General features: G+C 44.5%; 1 long non-coding RNA gene across 1 annotated transcript; it reads left to right on the forward strand.

Moving 5' to 3' along the window:
* The first annotated feature begins 4,902 nt into the window (after positions 1–4,902).
* On the forward strand, positions 4,903–7,733 carry LOC138824132 (uncharacterized). The gene is made up of 3 exons (XR_011371010.1): positions 4,903–4,980; positions 5,267–5,490; positions 7,584–7,733. It is a non-coding gene; the product is annotated as an uncharacterized lncRNA (long non-coding RNA).
* Positions 7,734–17,135: the final 9,402 nt, after the last annotated feature.

Genomic DNA, 17,135 nt, shown 5'->3' on the forward strand with positions numbered 1-17,135 from the left:
AGATGGTTAATCAAGCCAGAAGCCAGGGGCCATCCCAAGATGCTAGTAAGCACTACTTTGAAACTCACTCATTCTCTCTGAGCTGACTTCCATCCATCACTCTTCTTTGGGGACAGGTTTCTGCAGAGATATAGTACCTGTGACTCTTGGCCTCATCTGGTATCAAACTGCTCTGTCATGAGAAACCTAGCCAAGGACCTTCTTTTTCTTTGCCCATCTTTCTAGATGGAAGTCAAGATTTCTGTCTCACAAAGCCAAAGGGCATGCTATTTGGAACCACAGTATCTGGTCCTACATGCAGTAAAGAGACTTCAGAATGTAACATCCTTGTTACAGCTGGATGCATTTTACCAAGGTGGTCTCATCCTTTTTCTGGCCATTGTTTAAATCACTGCAGGGCACTCATCTGCAGTGGAAAGATGCAGCAGCCTGGTTCTGTTGCATGATAGGAATGAGAGACTTCGCTGGAGGAGACTGTCTGCCAAGGCATCAAAGACTTGGAAAAAAGTCTACTTTTTGCCATTCTGGACATGGTTTCTGCATAGTCTGTAGGAATGGCCACCTGCCACCTTTGGGTATTATTTTCTCATTGGGGAAGTTGTGCCCAGCTGATTATTATTCAGAAACCAAAAGAGATAGATTCAAAACCTGGACTTAAGTCAGAGTCACTTCCAGGCTTGACTGCTTCCCACTCATGTCTTCCAGCTGTCATCTGGAGCTGCAGCTCCTTGTCATGGAGCCTTCTCCGTAGACTGCTCACACATGCATTTGTTTCACCCAGGGCAAAGAGTATAGGAGAAGGAGAGAGAGAAGGAGAGAGCAAGAGAGAGCAAGAGAAAGAGATCCTACTGTGAGAGCAACGGCTATTTATATTGCAATCTGAACAATGATATCTCTCATTTCTGCCATGTTCTATTCACTAGAAATAACTAGACATGGCAATATCAGAAAAATGTGAGATTGCAAGGGATTGTCGAGATTGGTATGGTTTTGATCTGGAACTTCCTTTCAGAGTGTGTTCCCTTAAGGGGATCTGCTCAGCTAATAGGCTCATGGGTCCTGAAAGGAAGGGACTATGTACACTTCATCTATGCTCTGTCATATTTAGTGCCTGAATGAGCCTGTGCCCAAGATACTTGGTCCCAGGGAGGGTTGGGTATGCCTGGCATTGGTTGGAACCACCCCAAGGCTAAGGGCCACTGAATGGGACAGGAAACAAAAAAGGAAATTCAGAAAAGAGCCTAAGAGACATATAAGACATGAAACAGCCTCATGTCTGTGAAGAGTCTAGGGAATCTAGGGAGAACTTTATGGAAAAAAGATAATGGTCCAGTATTTTCTACCATTTGGAATTTTCCAGTCATGCCAGTGTACTCCTGTATTTCTGTCAGTCAGAACACTGAGGCAGCGAGAACATAAATTCCAGAATAGTTTGCGCTATATCACCCAATTCTATCTCAGGAAGGAAGGAAGGGACAGACAAAAGGGATGAATTATTACAACAAGCACATGAAGAGAAAAGGAGGAACTAGTAAAGAAAAGGAAGGGTAAACAAAGGAAAGGAAGGGGGGAGAGAATTCAAAGAATCAAGAATAGGGAAAAAGTATATGTTGGGATGTCTAAATAACCCTCATGTATGACCCAACAATGATAACTGTCAGCAACTACTTATGGAGACTTTTTGAAAAAGAAAGAATGAAGTAGTAGGTGACAATATTTGACAAAATGAAATAGGGTTATGGAGGAACAGCTCTCTGAGATTCATCTGTAAGTGAACTTCCTGCATGTTTTAGGGGGAAGAGGGTTTTTTTTTAGAACTAAATCTTGCTATGTAGTCCAGGTTGAAGTGTAACTCACTATAAAGGCCAAGATGGCCTCAATCTCTGAACCTCCTGCCTCTACCTTCTGCATTCTGTGTTTGTGAATAAGGCTTTATTACACCCAGCTCCTTTTTAATGCTGCTGTTGTTGCCAGTCCTGGGACTGGAACATAGGGGCTGAGTGCTGTCCCTGAGATTTTTTTTTGCTTAAGGCTAGCTCTCATCCACTTTGAGGCATAGGGACACTTGAGGTTATCTTGTCATTTTCAAGAAGAGTCTCATGGACTTTTCTGCCCAGGCTGGATTCAAACCAAGATCCTCAGGTCTCAGCCTCCTGAGTAGCTAGAATTACAGGTGGGAGCCACCAATGCCTGACAAATCATTAATTATTTTCCCTTAAAAAGAACTCTCAAGTTGCTGGGTAGTGGTGGTTCATGTGTAAAATCCTAGCTAAAGAGGCTTCGATGTGTGGATAGCAGTTGAAAGCCTGCCCAGCTAGGAAAGACCATGATACTGTTATCTCCAATAAACCACCAGAAAACCAGAAGTGGCACTGTGGCTCAAGTGGTAGAGTGTTAGGCTTTAGCTGAAGAACTGAGGGACAGTACCCAGGTCTGTCCAGAGTTCAAGCTCCATGGCCAAAAATAAATGAATAAATAAATGAAATAAAGAATAAAAGACCTCTCAAATGAAATAAACTTCAGGTCCATGGTCCATAAAATAGGAGTCTGCCTCTGAGATAAGACATATTTTGTGTATGGTTTTTATTAGAACAATTATAGACATATTAAAATCTGAGACAATGGTACTAAAAAATGTAAAAGCAAGATACTTTATTTCTAACCTGTGAGGGATAAATAAAGATTGAAAAAAGTGATTAAGCGAATCAAAAACAGTAAAAAAGAGGTACAAAGCATCACAGGAACCAATTCAAACTGGAATCAGAAATGAGAATGGCAGATGTGGACAAAACTATGACTTCATCTTGGATGTCTGGTCTCTCTTCTCAAGTGGAAAGACATTTTTGAGTTGAATCGTTACAAAATCTCCATATCTCAGGCTCCCTTGCAATTAGATGTAGACCATGCTATGTGAAAAGGACAGTGTTATAATTTCTGTACAAGGATAGTCTCTGTAATAACCCGTGGTGCCCCAAAAATCAGCGGGGGCCAATAGTGTTGTCCCATGGTCCAGCCTGCTGGAAGGGGAGCGGCATCAAGATTCAAGCCTCACAACTCCACAGACCCAGCCCCTGGATAGAGCAGGGTATTGAGAGACTGATGTCACCACCCCAAGGGGCACTGGAGGGGCGTGCCATGGCTGGGACATGCCACTGAAAGGGGTGGAGCATGCCACCAAAAGGGGGAGGGGCATGCTCCTGGAGACATGCACATAGTGAGCTGCCTATTGGAATTGGACTTGGGCAGCTTGGGGGATGAGCACTAATGTCAGTTTGAAACCTGACTGTGGGACAGGGCTGCAGCCTATCTGGGTGTATATAGGCTGCATGCTCCAAGGCCAGGGAGGACGTTAGGGGGAAAACACATTGGGAGGGAGAAGGGAAGAGTCCGGAGGACAACTGGACTCCTGTGGAGAGGGGAGTCCAGAGGAGACCAGGTGTCCTGAAGAGAGGAGAGAAGGGAAAGACCAGGAGTCCTGAGGCAGGAACTGAGTGTGGAGGAAGGAGAGGAGTGGGAGTGGAGGGAGAGAGATGGCAGGAGGGGAAAGCCTGCTGCAGTAGGGCAGGGTAGGCTTGTGGAGGACAGGGCAAGCCTTGAGAGGCCATTTGGGGCTTCTCGAGGGGCCACTTGGGACCTCCTTGAGAGGTCCTTTGGGGCTTCTCGAGGAGCTATTCAGGGACTTTTTTTTTGTAGTCCTGTTGTGGGCCTGAGCTCTGGGCCTGGGCACTGTCCCTCAGCTCTTCAGCTCAAGGCTAGTGCTCGACCACTTGAGCCACAGTGCCACTTCCGGCTTTTTTCTTTTTGTGTATGTGGTGCTGAGGAATCGAACCCAGGGCCTCATGCATGCAAGGCAAGCACTCTACCACTGAGCGACCTTCCCAGCCCCCCGGCTATTCTTCTTTTTGCTTATATGGAGCTGCGGAATCGAACCCGGGTCTCAAGTATGCAAGGCAAGCGCTCTACCACTGAGCCACCTTCCCAGCCCTTCAGGGATTTCTTGAGGGGACATTTGGAACATCCTCCGGAGGTCACTCAGGACCTCCTGGAGGGACCTGTTGGGACCTCCTATGGAGGTCATTCGGGGCCTCCTCTGGAGGCCATTTGGGACCATCCTCTAGAGAGGCCTGTGGACAGTGGAGAGGTCTGCATGTGGGGGAAGAAGGGAAGAAAGGGAAAAGCCTTCCCCTTTGGAGGTTTGGAGCTTTGGAGATCTGAGGTTTGTAGGTTTGTGGACCGACTAATTTGTGGTTTGCAGACCAACCAATAAAGGTTGGAGTGTCAGGACTGCCTATTGGAGGTTTGGTGGTTGAGGCTGCTCTTGGTTCTGGGTATCTAACCCAGGACAAGGTAGTCTCAAGACACCTTTCTGGTGTAAATAGTGTAAATAAATTTCTTTTGTTCACTTCTCACTGTGCCTCCATGGATTGTCTCACTCTCTGGGGTTCATCAATACCCCACTGGGTGATGTCCTCACAGGGGTTTTCTTAGGATGCCCAACCCCGAAGATGAGGGCCACTGGCCAATGTCCTCATGGTTCCCACATGGCTGTCATGGTAGCAGTAAGAGCATCCTCCCATGTGCCCAGTGTTGTTGGCAACAGACTTCCTGGCCCAAGTACCTAACTGCCAGAGGGTGTGCACTGGGCTCTGATTGGTTCACTTCCTCACTGATGTCAATGGCCTGACTTGTGATTGGTCCATTTCCCCCGACATCACAGGGCATTGTGAGGCGTGCCCAGCAGGGTACATATGAGGCAGCTTCTCTCCAGCTTTTTCAGTTACAGCACTGGGAGCTTTTACTTGGTGACCCGCTAACCTAGAGCTACTTGGTTACTTTCATTGGGTGTGGGGGGGGTGGTGGTTGTGTTGTTTGGGTTTGGGGAATTCATTTACTCATCTGGGGGTTGTGTTTACTTTGTTAGTAGTTTACCTTCCGTTTCTTAAGATTTATTAGTTGTCAACTTCATTGAGATCATCTTAGGTAATTCTTAAGCTTGATCACTTGCCATCCCAGGGGCAAGATGTTAATGTACAACTTTAGTTCCTCCCCAAAGGAGGAGGAGATCACTGTCATTGGACAGTACAACTTGACAGAGATCATCGGTTATGGCAGCTGTGGCTATGTGAAGCTGGCCCATCACTGCCTCACAGACACCACAGTGGCAGTCAAAGTTCTCCCAAAGAACGATCTAAAAAGCCATGAGATAGAAAATGAAGTAGCCATTGTGAAGAGTGTATATCACCCACACATCATACTATTGTTCCAGGTGATGGAGGATGAAGACTGTGTGTACCTTGTCACTGAGCTGGACACTCGGGGCTATCTCTTGGGGTGGGGCAATAAATCCCCTTGCAGTCACCTATTAGAATATGAAGCCAAGAGATTGTTCAAGCAGATCACGAGTGATGTTCACTACATTCATGAGAACAGAATTGCACACTAGACCTGAAGGCCGACAACGTCCTATTGGATACCAATTGCAATGTCAAGGTCAGTGATTTTGTCATTAGCATCAGGGTGACAGGGAAGTTGCTAAAGGGGGGTTTGTGGAGCCTTGCTATTCCACCCCCTGAAATGTTCCTACAGAACATGTTCAATGGGTACAAGGTGGACATTTGGGAACTTAGGCGTGCTTTTGTATATGATGACAATGGGAAAGTTCCCATTTGAGGGGAATAAAATGACTCAGATACGGAAACAAATCCTAGAGGCCAGGTACACCGGTCCCCTTTACCAACTGCAATGGGACATGATCTCCTTCCTAAACTGCTGACTGTGGGCTTCAATCTGAGGCCTGCTATTGAGGAGATAATGGAGCACTGATGGCTGACTCTAGGTGTGGGATTTGGCCTGCTTCCTGATGAGCCACTTTCCAGCAAGCTGGACCCCATTATTGTCACAGTCATGGGCAACATGGGGTACACCCTAGCTGGTATTGAAAGGACATTCCAGGACAGAGCATTCAATGAAGCCATGGGCACCTACCTGCTCATCCAAGAAAACTTGAAGGAGAATACCAGAAGTGTGGAATAAAAAACGATGCCTTTGGCTAGTCCACCATGCACACCTCCTGATGACAATCCCACCAGCCCTCTCCACGAAAAAGAGTCACTTTTTCTTCAGGATATAACACCTTCAGCTTGTCCTCAAAATTTCAGTTACCTCTTGAGAGCCCGAAGTGCCAGTCTGCCTGTCCTTCCACTCTACACCCTGCAGAGCTCCAGTTCCAGCTACATTTGGGGCCTAGATTCTTTTAGCTGGTCGGGCACACTAGACATTTTCCACCCAGTGAAGACAGTGGTTGGGAAGGAATTAACTATTGATTTGTAAGATTTCTCAATTCCTATTCTTTTATTTTTTTCCTTTTGTTTGTTGTGTGTATGTGTTTGTGAATGTGTGCTGCTACACCTCAGTGCTTTTTTTCTTATGCTCTATTTCCTTTGCCTTCTCTGTTCTCTCTCCACTTTTCTCACCTTCTCCCTGCCCCTGCCCACCATTTTTCTTCCTTTGTTTTCATTCCTCCCATAACTACTCCTATTCTACTTCTCCTGTTCCTCTTCTTGATGTTCTACTACTACCCTCTACCATTCCCTCTCACTCTCTCCCTGCCCTTGAATCTGTCTCTCTCTCCATCCACCTCCCTCACTCCTCCTCTCTCTGTGCACTTCTCCCTTTTTTCCCTCTTTCCCTTTCTCCCTCTCTGTCTTCCTCTTTTTTTCTTTCTCAGTTTTCATGGCTATGTCTGGTTCTCTCCTGCTTGAGTTACAGTTCAGGCTTGCATTTCTCTATTTCCTTGAAGATGGAGATTTCCCAGACTTGCTGTAAATGCAGTCTTCAAGGTGTCACCTTGGGAGATAGGTAGGATTACAGACAAGAGCCTACAGCATCAGGGAATGCAATTGGCTTTGTTAATCTGGTGTGGCAAAGGTTAGTTTCTCTATTTTGAAAGGGGATTTGTGTATTTATGTGAGGGACAGCTGTGTAAGAGTCACCTTACAATTGTTTGTGGAACCTGTTGCAACAAGGAGAAGTACAAGTTGTCATGTCCAAAACGAGCTTTACAACGTCGGTGTAGGGGGGGAGGGGGGGAAGGAGAAGGATTGGGATTGGGGGTTAGGGGGGAGGCTGGGAAGGGATGTGAAGGGTAAACAAAGGAGGAGGCTGCAATGCTTGGTAAGAAATGTATGCATTATCCTGCCCATGTAATTGTAACTCCTCTGTACAGTATGTTCACAAATAAAATTAAATTAAATTAAAAAAAATTGTTTGTGGAAGGAAGGGGTGATGGGTTGGTGTAAATGGACAGGGAAGGATGACATGTGCACTGTACAAGTACACTGAGAGGTGTCAGATTCTTAGTGGAGACTCTATGAGTCCCCAGAGAGGCCCCCTTTCCCAGAGCACCCAGCTTGTACATGGTGCATCTGTTTCCCAGTAAAGACTTTAGCAGAGCCCAATTTTTCTCCTTGGGGAATAAAGAATGCTATCAGAGCCAAGTTTAAATATTTGAACATTCTGAACATCAAGAGGCCATTTTTGGAATCACAAAGTGTATGATTTAAAATACATTCCCTTCTTTTCAGCTAGAGGTGATCAAGGAACAGGAGACCTGAGGAATCATGGAGATAAACTGGGATCTGTTTAAGGACATAGCCTGGATGGACTTTGGTTGTATATGGACCACACCCGTGGTTGGGTGGCCTGGGATGACTGCTTCCCCACAAGAACAAAATTCGGTAAGATGTGAGCCTTCACACTAGAATATTTGTATTGGTTCACCCAGGGCATTAGAATTGCACACAGAGGCAGTGCTGAGGATTGATATTGCCTTTGGGTGCCAAGTGTGTGATGGGGAGGAGTTGGGCAAACCTGGCCTTTTCTATGTGTACACTGGGTCAGGTGGCTGAACCCGCAGAGTAGACTAATGAGATTAGCAGTAAGAAGAGGGCTGGAGCTCCTGATAGATCAGTGGTAATGCTCAGGGGTATTTGGGAAGCAATGCTATTCTCAAAGAATGAGATGGGTTTCCTGTGAGAGAAGCAATAAGGGTCCAAATAGGCAAAGGATGCATAACTGGTTTAAGACAGGGTTGATACTGATGCTGAAAGAGACCTGAGGAGGAATGTAAGGAATGCTGAACTCATGGAACAGTGTTCAGTGAATAGGGTGGGTGGGGAAGGAAGTACTATTAATTTCCATGATTTCTCAATGCTTTTTCTTGTCTTTTTGTTTGTTGTGTGTATGCATTTGGGAGTGTGCTGGCTTGAACTTTGTTCTTTTTCTCTTTCTCAGTGTCCTTTTCCCTCTGTGGCCTTTCCTTGGGCCCTCCTCCCCTCTAATGTCTTTAATCTCTCCTTTTTTACACCCTCTCCTTTTCTCCTCCCTCTAATCTTTCTCTTCTCCCTATCCCATTTCTTCTCACTCAATCCTTTCTCCTGAATTTGTCTCTTTGTCTCTCTGTCTTTAGGTATGTATGCATGTCCCTCTGTTTTTCTCTCTGTCCATTTTCCTTCTCCCCCTCTTTCCCTTTCTCTCTCTTGAGTGTGAATGTGTTTCTGGCTGATGTTCTACCAGTGGAGTCACTCTTCTAGTCCTGATTTTCTACTGAGTTGGACATGGAGTCTGCTCAAGCTGGCTTTATCTACAGTCTTCTCAGTGTCAGCGTGTGCAGTAGTTAGGATTATACAGGTGAACCTCCAGCACCTAGAATTTGTGAATCTGGTACAGCACAGGTTGGTTTCTCTGTAATTACAAAAGGAATTTGTATACTTGTATGAGGGACAACTTAGAAATGTTTGGGGGAAGGAAAGGGTGTTGGGTTGGGCTGCTGTGGAAAATGGACAGAGAATTACATTTCCATAATACAAGGGTTTCAGCACTGAGACATGTCAGATTCTTAGGAGAGACCCTTTGAGTCCCCAAAGATGCTTCCAGTTGACACCCCCCTTCCCCAGAGCAGCAGGCTTTGGACATGGTGTTTCCTTTTCCCTGGCAGTTCTCAGGGGAAGCCTCTAGGTCTTATGGAAGAAGAGTAGGGCCTGATTATTGTCCTAGGGCACATAGTGTGGAGGAAGCTGTTTCAAATATTGCCACACTATAAACCTCCAGAGCCCATTTTTGAACCAAAAAATGTAGGAAATATAATACTTTTCCTTCCTATCAACTAGAGGTGGAGAAACCTTTGAATGAGCAAGAGACCTAAGAAAGAATGAAAATATAGGAGCATGTGGATGGAGATGAGTACATGCAGACATGAGCAGAACTTCAGTAAGATTAGATATGAACCTCCACCACTGGGATATTTGTTCAGCAGGACATTAGAGGACACAGAGGAAGTACTGAGGGTGATTCTGCCTTTGGGTGACAGGTGTGTGATGAGGAGGAATTGGACACATTGGACCTCTGCTGTATGTTCACTGGAGTCAAGAGGCTGAGCATGTAGGGCAGACTGATGAGATTTGCAGCAGGAGAAGACTGAGGCTCCCAGTGAAACAGGGTATACCTCTGGGTTATTTAGGGAACAGAGCTCTTCCCAGAGAATAAGATAGGATTTTTGTGACAGAAGCACTGAGAGCCAAAAGTATACAAGAAATGGGCACCTTGCTGATAGACAGGGCTGACCCTAATGCTGAAGGAGAGCTGAGAGTAGGAAACTAGGGACACCTGAATTCCACATGGATCATTGTTCAGTGAAGTGGGTGGGTCGGGAGGGAAGAACTGTGAATTTCCATGGTTTCTAAGTTCTTTTTCTTTGTCTCAGGCGTCCTGAAATGAGGGAGTAGACTTCAGTTCATGTCAGTGGGTTTGTCTTGAGGCTAGTTTCTAGTAGTCCCAGAGCAGTAGAGAGGGTGCCTAATGTATGGAAAGGCTTCCCAGAGGAGGAACAGGTTATTTGGTGTGTGTACACCATCTCCATATGTAAGATTGAGGGGCAGAAACTTCAGGCAAAGGGCTTGGAAACACAGGTGGGGAGACCACGAGGCAAGGGTGACAGGGGCTGTGGAGAGGAGTCATGGGAAAACAGTGGGAAAGAGCTTTGACCATGTATGGCAGTATACTTGTTGAATAAGTGTGTGAGGGAATAGGTAGGCTTTCATTCAATGGACATTTACTGAGTGCCCACAGGATCAGTCACATCATGCTGAAGACTGACAGAATGCTGGGAACAGCATAAAAATACCTCTCTTTGTGAGTTTACACTCAAGCATGGAGAATGAGAATACCCAAACTTTACAAAAATACCACATAGTATATATGAAAATGAAGATTAAGGCAGAAAAATTCAGGATGAGTGTTCGAAATACTCTATGTTTTTGTGCGTTTGCAGATGTGTGTTGTGTACACATGTGCACAAGGTTTTATTTTTAAGTATCAGAGGAGACCTTTTTGGCAAGGGGGTTTTGGGGAAGGATAGGGGATTGAGCAGCTGGGTGTTGGGAAAAGCATTCCAGGCAGTTGGAATAGCAGTGGCCCCCAGCTGGTACAGTACAAATGCCAGTGTGGCTGCAGCAAGGAAGCCTGGGCTCAGTGGAGAGAGACAGGATCAGAGAAGCCTCCTTCACCAAAGGAGGCTGTGGGCAGAGGGGTGACCCATCATGCTTCAACAATGTCCTGTAGTTCTCCTGTCTATTCTAAAGCCACATTTCTTCCAATATGAAAGGGTATGTTTGATATTGGTGTTCCTCTGCCTGTATTACTTCATGAAACTGAGTGTCCTCCAGTTCCATCCATAGTGTCTGAGTGTTGGTTTCTTTTTTCTGGTTCCTTTTTGGTGCTTGAATTAGGGCCAGTAAGTGGTCCCTGAGCATTTAGCTCAAGGCTAACACTTTACCTCTTTGAGGCACAGCTCCATTCCTGGTTTTCTGATGGATATTTGAAGTAAGAGTCTCATGGACTTTCCTGCCTGGGCTGGCTTTGACTTCAATCCTCCTATCTCATGTATAGTTAGGATGACAGGCAGCAGCCACCAGAGCCAGGAAAATTTATTGTTTATTTTTTTAGGCTGAATAATGTACTACAATATGTATGTACTGTCTTTTTATTGGTCCAGTGATTGACACTTGAATGATACCCTATATTATTGTGAATGGTGCTACAGTAAAAACAACATGCATGCAGATAAAAAAGTATTCTATGGCTGGCTGCTGCCAGGTCATTATTAAAATCTATCCTGTGTAGGAAAGTGCATGACCCCAGAAAACTTGGAAGTGGAGCTGTGGCTTAAGGAGTAGAGCACTCACCTTGAACATGGACTTCAAGCCCACGTATTGGCCTGTGCTTGCACCCACCCACACTCATAAACAGACAGAGAATAGTATGCTGTGGGTTGTGTTTACAAGGATGATTTTGGGAGGGACAGGGAAGGGGGAATGGGAAGACCAGCTAGGGACAGGGGCAGGGGCCTAGGCTGCAGTGGTGTCATCTAGGCAGAGAGAAATGGTTCTCTTCTGGAAATGGAAGATGACTATCTTAATATTGATGCTTTTTATAAGCAAGTAGTAATCGTACACAGGACATGACACACACTGATCAAACAAACCTCACCTTCCCCCTTTTCATCCCTCCTTCCCAACCTCTGGCCAGCACTAGTCCATGGTCAACATTATTCTCTACATATCTGAGCGATCCTGGGCCATTTGTCTCGATAACTTTACTTAATCTTTGCTTCCATTTGTCACGAAATGATAGCTTTCCAATCACTGTTATGCTTGGAAAATTCTCCTTTGTGTGTGTTTGTGTGTGTGTGTGTGTGTGTGTATGTGTGTGTGAGTATGTATGTGTGTGTGCATGTATATATGTGTGTGAAAGAGAGAGACCATTACCAATTTCTCCATTGATAGACATTTAGACTGAATCTATACCTGAGCTGCTATAAATAATCTAGAAATAGACATATTATAATTGTACTTGAGTTCATGTATTTATTTAGAGACCTTCAAACTGTTTGCCATAATGCTTGTATCAATTTACAATCTGTCTGACAGGAGTTCTCTCTTCATCCTGGCCAGCATGTGTTATCTTTCTATCATTTTGATTTTTTAAAAGTTTTCCAGCATGGCTATAGACACTGGACATTTTTTCATATATTTTTGCCTATTTGCATTTCTTCTTTTTGGAAATTTCTATTCAGATCATTTACCCCTGTCTCTTTTTTTTTTTTGCCAGTCCTGGGTCTTGAACTTGGCCTTGGCACTGTCTCTGAGCTTCTTTTGCTTGAGGCACTCTACCACTTGAGCCACAGCTCCATTTCTGGCTTTTCTATGTATGTGGAACTGAGGAAGCAAAAGCAGAGCTTTGTGCATGCTAGGTGAGCACTCTACCACTAACGCACATTCTGAGTCCTGTACAATTACTTATAGAATATAAAAACCTAATTAGGAAAGATTCTATCTTCCTTCAAGAGCCATTAAGAGTTCCATCCTGCATCATAATAGTTAGTAATGACTTATTAAGAATAACACCTTGGGAACTTTTCCACTTCCGGCAATTGACAATGGTGGCTGTTCCATAAACATATTTGGAAAATAATGTCACTGAAACCTTTTAAAAATGAAATAAAATACAAAATAAAAACATTGCTATGGGCAAACTCAGATAAACAGAGAGTCCTTTACAGAGCAATGGCAGACAAGAACTTGAACTACTCAGCAACAGTTATGGTAAGGTCTCAGCCCTTCGGACCTCATGGTCTTATCCTAAGGTTAAACTTGGCATCTTTTTAAAATCCTATTTGTGCCAGGTACTGGTGGCTCACACCTGTAATCCTAGTTCCTTGGGGGACTGAGATCTGAGGTTCTAGGTTCAAAGCCACCCTGAGTAGAAAGCCCATGAGACACTTATCTTCAGTTAACCACCAGGAAACTGTAAGTGGCATTGTGGCTCAAAGTGGTTGAGCATTAGAGCTCAGGAATAGTGCCCAGGCCCTGAGTTCAAGCCCGCACATGACCAAAAAACATACGAACATCAATTTGTTTGGTTTTGAAACAATGTAAATAATTTCAAATTGATGACATTTTAATTTCAAAGCAAATGAATAACCCTTCAAGAGACAAGAGGCAGGAACTCCACCCACCCTGACTCAAAAGGCCTTGAAAGTGAGTTGTGACAAAATGTAGTAAAAACAGCCAGTACAGGATAGGGTTGACTGGCAAATCCTCCTGCCACCACCTAGTCAATTATGAAGCCAGGAGGCTGTTCAAGCAGATGGTGAGTGCTATGCAATACCTTCACAAGAACGAAATCACACACAGATACCTGAAGCCCAGGAACATCCTGTTGGATGGCAAATGCAATGCCAAAGTCAGTGATTTGGGGCTGAGCATCACGGTGTTGCTGGGGCAGTTGCTAAAGGGGTTTTGTGGAGCCTTGATATTCAGACCTCGTGAAATGTTCCTTTACAAAATGTATGATGTCTATAAACAGGACATTTAGATCCCAGGTATGCTTCTGTATGTGAGGACAACAGGAAAGTTCCCATTTGAAGGGAGGAAGATGGCAGACATGGCTACACATCCTTGAGGCCATGTACACAGCTCCCTTTTATCTATCTGCGAAGAGACACAATCTACTTTCCAAACTGCTGACTGTGGATGTCACTGAGAAACCCATGGCTGGCTGTAGATGTGGGGTTTGGCCTGCTTCCTGATGAGCCACTGCCCAGCAAGCTGGACTCCATTAGTGTCACAGTTCTGTGTGACATGGGGTACAATATAGCTGACATTGAAAAGGCAATCCAGGACAGGGCATTCAATGAAGCCATGAGTACTTATCTGGTCATCCAAGAAAACTAAAAAGAGAGTGCCAGAAGTGTGGAGTGGAAAATGATGACTTTAGCTATTCCACTGTGTACAACTCCTCAGGAACTTTGCACTAGCCCTCTCTCAATGAAGGGGAGTCAGCTTCGCTGCACAACTTAACACCTTCAGTTTGCCCTCAGAATTTCAATTGCCAGATGATAACAAACAGTTGCCTCTGAAGAGAGGCCAAGGTCCTAGTCTGCCTGTCCTTCCACTCTGCTCCCCACAAAGCTCCAGTACTAGCTTAATCTGGGGCCAGGATTCTTTTAGCTGGCTGAGCAGACTAGAGAGTTGACACTTGGTTGAAAATGCCCTTCCCTCTTGGCAGCCACACGGGGAATCCATAGCCTCCAGATGGAATAAGTGATGGGGCTAGAAGAGTGTGGCTCACAGGATAGTCACCATTTTTCACAAACTCTGGTACTGTGTGAAGCCCAAAAACTAATGTCCACAGCTTAAGAACAAAGCTGTTCCAGAGAAAGATGTGCAGAACTCTGCCACAGCACTAGGGTGTGGAAAATCAGAGAGATGTGGAATTGAAGAGCTGCAGGAGGGGAGGGAGTCATACAGGAAGTTCACACTGCTGTGTGCCCAGAATCCTCAGCAAAGGTCTCAATCCAGCATAGCCAGGCATAGTCCTAGCATAGCTAGGGGGTTCTCCAGCTAGCATTCTTTCTAGTGAAAGGACAGCTGACAAGGAGCTGACTTTTAAATTTTGAAAAGTAGGCTGAAATGTGGCCTCAAGCTGTCTGTACCTTCTGAGCTTGGTGAATACACCTCAATCCCTTACTTTCAAGTAATGTCACTTTATTAAACAACTTTTCCCATTTGTCTCCGAACACTAAGGTGTTTGTGTCCCAAATGCTGCAGTAGGTCATCATCTCACCTTCCAGATATGTTGCATATTTTCCTACTTATTTACCTAGTTTGTTTACTTAGGTTTAAAGTGAGGCCCTTGGGCTTCAGGGGGATCTTAGGGGAAGGTGGCATCCTGGACTCGTTTCTCCTTTGGCAGTCTCTAGGTGACTGTGTACAACTCCTGAGAACACTATTTACTCTGGCTGGGTCGAAACTCAAGGGCACATCTTCATTGGGAAAATAGAACTGTCTCCATGGACCATGAGAGTAGTTTCTGCCCCAACTTTCCTCCATTTTAATGCAGTTTCTTGTGTGTTCTGTCTACACCTAATCACCATTCTAACATTATGCCATCATCCAAAAGTCCCTTATTTCAGACTTATTTACTCACAGTAAAAAAAAAAAATAGTAAATTTTAAAGACCCGATTTCCTACACAGGTTACTTACAATTGCAACTGCCCTGGGAGTCCAAATTTCTCTAATGGGAATCAGAGTGCTGAGGGAGCTGAGTTTCAAATTTGAGAACATTCTGAGCAAACAGAGTCCCTGGTTACACTGGAAAAGTGTATGAATTAAGCTAATTTTCTTTCCTTTCAGGTAGAGGTGTATAAACATGTTAAAAAACAAGAGACCTGAAAAAGCATGGATATATAGTGATATCTGTGGATGGACCAGGCCTGGGATGACTGTGTCTACACATGAGCAGATATTTGAATGAATCTGTCTCTCTGCCTCTGTCTCTGTCTCTATCTCTCCTCTCTTTCTCTTTCAGTTTGCATGTACATCACAGGTGCTCTACCACTTGATTCCAACCTCCAAGCCTGCATTTCTTTTTTTGTGTGTGAAAATACTGTACAGAGGGGTTAAAATTACATGGGCAAGATAATGAGTACATTTCTTATCAAGCATTGTAGTCTCCTCCTTTGTCTCCCCTCACATCCCTTCCCATCCTTCCTCCGCCCCCCCAGTCAATCCTACCTCCTCCAATCCTCCTCTCCCCTCACCCCTACTCTGCCAAAGTTGTAAAGTTTGTTTTCAACATAACGACTTGTACATCGCATTGTTGCAATAAGTCCACCTGTATTCCCTATTTAAAAGATTTGTTTTTTTCCTTCCCCTCCACAAATTATACCAACATCAAATACAGTGAAAGCACGGGTTATACTGTTGGGGAGGGACATACAAAGCAACAAAGAAATAATCTTATGTGTTAGAAACAATCCCATGAAAGAAAAAAAAACATTTGAATACATACCTTAGGGTTCATTTCCCCATTACATCAACTTATCTGACTGTTTCTGCTTGACTCAGATATATACTAGTTATTGCAAATAAAGGAAACCATGGGACCTATGTTTCTTTGGGCCTGGCTTACTTCACTTAATATAATCTTTTCCAAGTCTTACCATATCCTAACAAATGGGGCAATGTCATTCTTTCTGATGGAGGCATAGAATTCCATTGTGTATATATACCACATTTTCTTGATCCATTCATCTGCTGAGGGGCATCTGGGTTGGTTCCATATCTTAGCTATGGTAAATAATGCTACAGTAAACATAGTTTCGCTAGTAGCTTTAGTGTGGTATTGTTTGTGAGCATTTGGGTAAATGCCCAAAAGTGGGAATGCTGGGTTATAGGAGAGGTCTATGTGGAGTCTTTTGAGGAACCTCCATACTACTATCCAAAGTGGTTGGACAAGTTTACACTCCCAAAAACAATGCAGTAAAGTTCCACTCCAGCATCTGTTGTTATTAGAGTTCTTGATTTTAGCCATCCTAACTGGGGTGAGGTGGTATCTCAATGTTGTTTTGATTTGCATTTCATTTATGGCTAGGGAGGTGTGTCAATTGGTCATGTGTCTATTGGCCATGTGTCTATTGGCCATACTTCTTTCCTCTTCAGAGAAGTTTCTCTTTAAGTCATTAGCCGACTTAATTGTTGGGCAGTTGTTTCTTTGAAGATTTGTTGTTGGGGGATTTAATTTTTTTTTTTTTGGGTCCGGTCATGGGGCCTGAACTCTGGGCCTGGGCGCTGTCCCTCAGCTCTTCAGCTCAAAGCTAGCGCTCTACCACTTGAGCCACAGCGCCACTTCCGGCTTTTTTCTTTTTGCTTATGTGGTGCTGAGGAATCGAACCCAGGGCCTCAGGCATGCAAGGCAAGCGCTTTAACCACTGAGCCACCTTCTCAGCCCCGGGGATTTAATTTTTTGAGTTCCAGGTATATTTTAGTTATGTGACCCTTGTCCGTTGTATGAAGACCTTCTCCCAATCCATGGGCTTTCTATTGATCTTGCTAGCTATGTCCTTTGCCATGCAGAAGCTCTGCAATTTCATGCACTCCCATTTGTCCAACCTTTCTTTGATTTGTTGAGTTTCTGGGTCTCTATTAAAAAAATTTGGACCCGTGCCAAGGAGACCTAGGGTTTCTCCTATTCTATCCTGTAATGTTTTCAGAGTGTCTGCTTTGACTCTGAGGTC

Source organism: Dipodomys merriami, unplaced genomic scaffold (genome assembly GCF_024711535.1).
Source record: "Dipodomys merriami isolate MVZ:Mamm:240054 unplaced genomic scaffold, mDipMer1.0.p SCAF_1266, whole genome shotgun sequence".
NCBI lineage: Eukaryota > Metazoa > Chordata > Mammalia > Rodentia > Heteromyidae > Dipodomys > Dipodomys merriami.